Source organism: Lagopus leucura, unplaced genomic scaffold (assembly GCF_019238085.1).
Source record: "Lagopus leucura isolate 7727_CA_CO unplaced genomic scaffold, USGS_WTPT01 Super-Scaffold_100159, whole genome shotgun sequence".
In the NCBI taxonomy this organism is placed as follows: Eukaryota; Metazoa; Chordata; class Aves; order Galliformes; family Phasianidae; genus Lagopus; species Lagopus leucura.
The window spans coordinates 36,400,928-36,406,927 of NW_024962335.1; positions in this window are offsets into that span (position 1 = coordinate 36,400,928).

A 6,000-nucleotide genomic window follows, 5' to 3' on the forward strand; every position below is an offset into this window, starting at 1 on the left:
TTTCTGCGTTCCTTCCTTTTGTGCAAGGTATGAGGCCTAGTTTAATAAGGCTATAGTTTGTCTCCTTGATTCATTTCCAAACTGGGGAAAAGTGGATGGAAGTGGGTCAAAGGCTTCAGTGATTAAGCAGATGGTGAAAAAAGGTGAATAAGTTGGTGGGCACTTGACCACCCTAGATACAACTGAGCATGCCCAAAGCACAAAAAACATTAGCACATATCTATGAGTTGCTGAAAAACAATGAAGATGTATGCCAGTGTACAGCATGTCTTAACTGTTCAAATGTAGAACCTGAACTCTGAAAAGGTGCACTTGCTTGTCAAATCGTCCAGCATGTATCATCAAGAATACAGAAATGCCACTTTCAAACACTACATTGGAGTTGGAGAGTTTTCTTCCCAGATCTCAGGATTTTCGACAATAGAGTTAATTGTTACAGACTTCCTGATGTAAGAAACACGCATAAGCCAATATCTTAGGTCCAGGTAAGGATCTCAGTGAACAGTACTTTATTTCACTATTGCAACAGCAGGCCTTTCACAAGCAGAGGTGCCCGCTTGTGAAACAAGTTATTATAACTCCTAGTTCCCAATGCTTACTGCTCCCAGGTTCACAATCTTTGCACACACATGTACATCCGCTAAGTAGTTGAAAAAGTTAGTTTCTCTTAGTTTCTCCAAGTAAACAGAATCCACAAAGCAGTCACAAAGCCAGTATCTCCCACCATATGTCTTTTGGTTATGTTTGTTTCTTCTGATGCAGCTCCGGGTGTAGATATATGTCTTCCAGCCTTTACCTTCAGTAGCCCACTCTTCATCCAGAAATATCCCCAATGGAGGAGGGTACACAAACTAACATGCCAGCCAGGGTCTCTTCTTATCTCTCAAGAATGGATATACTGTATTCTTTACCACAGACAAAAACTTATCTTGTATCAAGGGTCTTGAGGTATGCCCCTTTGTACAACATTCTATTACTTGTGCAAAAACAATATGTCATTTCCCACATTGAGGTGCTTCTGCAGGAACATTTTTACATCCAGGGCTGTAACTGTGAAATGCCTCACCACTGCCCAACAGAGAAAACAGCCAGAGGCAGTAGGAGCTGCTGACCTCTGTAGAACTGTCTGCTGGAACTTCAATTCTCATATATCTACCAGAAACTCAATCACAGTTTTCACTCTGGCCTTCTAACAAAATATTTATAAGTGCTCCCAGACTCAATGACTTGATTGTCTTACAAAATATGGGCTAGGGCAACAAAAAGGATTTTTTTCTAAAATGCTACTATATTCCTGGCTCTAGAAAGGGTTATAGAGTCACAAAAATTCTGCACAAAAACAAGAGCTGTATAAAATTAAGAATGTTTACAGCAGAGTACATACTGATGCCAGTTCCCTTTTTCTTCAGATTGAGTTTCTGAAGATTTTCTGTAGAAAGAGAAGTCCTAAAGACTGAAGTCCTAGCCCGTGAAGATCTCTTACATCTGATCAAGGGAAGCTAAGATTTCACTTGAAATGTTTATTCAATTTTCTTAATCATTTTCTTAGAAAGAAGCTACACCCATTCATACCCTTCACAGTTAATTCACTTTTTTTTTTTTTTTTTTTTTGGCTGAGAATCAACATTATCTTAACAATCTTTTTATGGTTAGACTAAGTCACTTGTTTCTTGTTCTGAAATGCTGATTGACTCCAGTACAAGACAGAGCATGTTACTCACTGTAGAGGACAATTAAGTAGAAGAAACATTCAAGGCTAACATGGAACAACTGGCACCATTATGTGATCAACAAATCTGTGTCTTAGACACACTGCCCCTCTTTCTATTCTGCAGCCATCTACTATAAACAGAAGGGGGAGGGGGAGCAAAAAAATGTTGTCTCTGTCTCCTATTTTTTCTTCCTATATTGAGCTGCATGACTTTGCTGCTCTTGAAGGTTTTCAAGTTTGTAGAAACAGTTCTGAAAATACTCATGTCCATATACACATGCAAAACTGGTTTTCGATCTCCTATTAGACTCCCAGCAGTCCTTTATGTTTTCTGGAAGATGAAAATCAAGCATGGATTTTCAATTATAGAGATCTTTGGAATATTCAAGCAGATTTCCCAGTTAATGGGAGATGGGCAAAATATATAACACAGCAAATTTGATTTGAATCTGGTAGACTGACAGAATATAACATCTTTCTGTCCTGGTGCTCAGGTTAATTGACATTTTTCATACTCTTTTCTGTTTCACCTTTCAGCACAGAATGAAAACAGCTTCCCTCAACATTAATAGAAAAATGAAAGCCAAAGGTTACCATCAGTCATTTCACTTTAATATAAACTGTTTCGTTAACATGCCATGACATACCTCATCTTCTAGAATAGCAAAACACTTCACCATTACTGCAGCCAAATTCAATATACCAAAAACAACCTTGGTTGATGCATCCATACACAGACATATTTAAATAGCAAACCTGGCACACTTATTATCATCCTATTTCATACTGCCTGGAATGTGCCAGAGAACTGCCAGATGATCACATACTCCTACCCTTTTGCAGTAGTCCCCAACTCATATGTCCAGACTGGGGTCTGTGTTCACTCTCATTCACTATTCTATTTTATTTTTCCTCTCCTACTACCCCTGATGCACTAAATATGTAACAGCATGTATCATCAACTTCAGATTCTTGGAAGACAGGAAGACTTCCAAGACAAAAATAATTAGGTATTATTATAACAGGTATCATTAATAATTGTTTAGAGATAATTTTATAGCAATTACAAGGACAGCAGAAACTGATAATGGTGCCAAAACTGAATCCAAGGATTTTATTCTCATTTGTAATGGGTAAACATTCACTATCTTTATTAACATTGCAAGCTAAATAAATTCATTGATTCTTTAACACAAAGAACAATCAAATACTTTTTGTAAGACAGTGTCAAAAATGCCAAAACCTTCTCTGTTAAGCAAATATATATATATATGTATATATATACATATACATAGGTCAACTGTTTATGGGCTGGTTCAGCCTGGTTCCATAACTAATGGGGTGGAGGGACCATGGACCCATGTCTCAGGAGAGGGTGAAGGGGGAAAAAGGGATAAAGGTAGGGAGATGGGCCTAAAAACAAAACAGTGGTAATGAGCTAAGTGAGAAAAACTAATATACTAAATATGATATCGGAATGCAAGATAACACAACATAATACAATACAATTGGAACTGAGGCTAATAAATCAAATGAGAGAGTGTCCAAAACTAAAGGCCTTACTCTAATGTTGAAGGCGAGACAGCTAGGGAGCAAACATCACAAAGATCAGCAGTAAAAGGAGAGTCTTGTGACTTGGGAGTAGTTTTATTTTTCCATCTAAATGGAAAACATATACAGAACAGTGAAAGTCTTCTGGGATGTGCAGTTCTTCTCTTCTGAGAGCCAGGTATCCAGAAAAATCATCAATGAATGAAACTGGAGGATTAACTCTTTAACACCCAGTGCTCTATGTGATATTATGATGTAGAATACCAATAACAAAAAAAAACAAACAAACATGACATTCCACCCCTTATTCCACATCACTACATAATACTTATTACTTATGCAAATAAACAATAATTAACATGCATTAAACACACACACATATATACATACATAGAATTACTGACTGCATTCCTCCAACATCAAATTTCCTTTTGGTAAACACTGAACATCTCCATTTTTCTGCATCACCAAGTGGACCTGGGTCCCTGAGCAAACACAGTTCCACAGGGAGATTTGGCCGTTCCAGAAGCTGGAAAGTCCTGAGTCGCTTTTCCCAATGTGCTCTTTAAGTGTACTACAGGGAGCTTATCTCCCTCTACAGTATGTAGGGAGCTGGATTGGGCAGGATCATTGTGATTGATAGATCCATTAGTGTTGACCAACTAGGTGTCTTCTCACAAATGCCTCTCCCACTGCTTTAGTGTTTCGCCATGCATTGCTTGCAACATAGTTTTTAAACAACCCATTGTACCATTCAGTTTTATCTGAAGCCGGTGCATGACAGAGGATATGATAAATCCATTCAATGCCATGATTTTTGGCCCGAGTATTTACAAGAGAATTTTTGAAATGAGTCCCATTATCTGACTCAATTCTTTCCAGAGTGCTATGTCACAACAGGACTTGTTTCTCAAGACCTAGTAAGCTGTTCCAGGTGCTGGTATGGGAAACTGCATATGTTTCAAGACACCCAGTGGTTGCCTCCACCATGGTAAGCACTTACCATCACAGGTTTGTGGCAAGATGATATAATCAGCCTGCCACGCCTCCCCATATTTATACTTTTGCCATGGCTCTTCCCCCAGAGAGGTTTCATCCTCTTGGCTTGTTTAATTGTTGTGCCATTTCACAGTCATGAATAACCTGTGCAATAGCCTCCATAGTTAAGTCCACCTCTTGATCTCTGGCCCACTTATTTTTTGTGTTTCTTCCTTGATGGTCCAAGGTCTCATGGGTCCAGCAAGCTAGAAATAATTCACCCTTGTGTTACCAGTCCAAGTGTATTTGAGCCACCTCAATTTTGGCATCACGAGACTCTCTTAAGTCTCTCCCAAGTCCTTCCACACTCCCAGCCTCTCACTATACTCCGGCTTTGTGGAAGACTTCCTCAAGATATTATAAATACAGATACTGAGTGAAATGATGAGGAGTACACTCACAGAGACTGACAACATGAGCATCAGGTGAGCATTCAAAAAATGCATAAGGGACTAAAGTGAGAGACTGGAAGCCTGTTTAAAAATCACATGTTCTATAAAATTAGCAAGTCCTTCTGGGATATAACTTTCAATGTCCAATTCATGACACGCCATATGCAAACACCAAATAGGTATTTCCATCAGTGTTTTTTATTTATCATATATACATATATCTCTATAGAGCAGAGTGGTGGACTTAATAAAGGGCCAGTACATTTTGACTATTAAAAAAGGAAAAATGATGGAATGCAATCTCTTGAAGAACAGCTTTACAAGAGAAAGTAAATACTTTTTTTTTTTTTTTCCTTCTCTTTACAGAAGATGGCACAGTGCCAGGATTTGCATCTAGGACTTAAGCATCTGTTTGGCTGCTGCTATCTGTATTGTGGATCCCTTGAAGTGAAAGCAAATAACCCACAACTTTCTCTAATACAAGGGTTGTCACTTTCTGTTCAACCACAGGAATGAAATATACTAGGGGAAAATAAATATTGACTTTACTTCCAAACACAGAAAGTAAACAAACTGTAGAGAGAATTACATACTTCTCTTCATCCTAAACCAAATATCATGGCAATAGAAATGAGTATACAGAAACTAGTGCATCTTGTAAACTTAAGAAAGGAGAACAAAAAGTTGAACAGTCATATAAAATTCTGAGGTTATATATATCTATAAAACATATAAAAAAATTATGTACACAATTTAAACATGTAATCTCAGCAGTACCAGGAGTATCAGTTCTGCCTTAAGTTTCCACAGGTTCTTTGAGGAAACTTTTAATCTGTTTTCTATATAGTAATAATTTTGAGAGATTAAATATATACTTATTAAATAAATATACACTCAGAGCTGAAATATTCTCAATTTCCTGACCTGGCATTAAAAATAGAATCATAAAATGATAGAATTGCTCAGGTTGGAAAAGACCTTCTAGATCATCAAGTCCAACAGCAACCCAACCCAACCCCTACCCCCTATCCTAGCTCTAACAACCCTCTGCTAAATCATGTCCCTGAGCACTACATCCAAACAGATTTTAAATATTCGAGAATGGTGACTCAACCACCTCCCTAGGGAACTTATTCCACTACTTAACAACCCTTTCTGTAAAGAAGTTTTTCCTGATACCTTAACTAAAACTCCTCTGATGCAACTTGAGGCCATTTTCCCTCGTCCTGTCACCTATCACCAGTGAGAAGAGACCAACCCCACTCTCACTGCAATCATCTTTCAGATATTTGAAGAGAGCAATAAGAT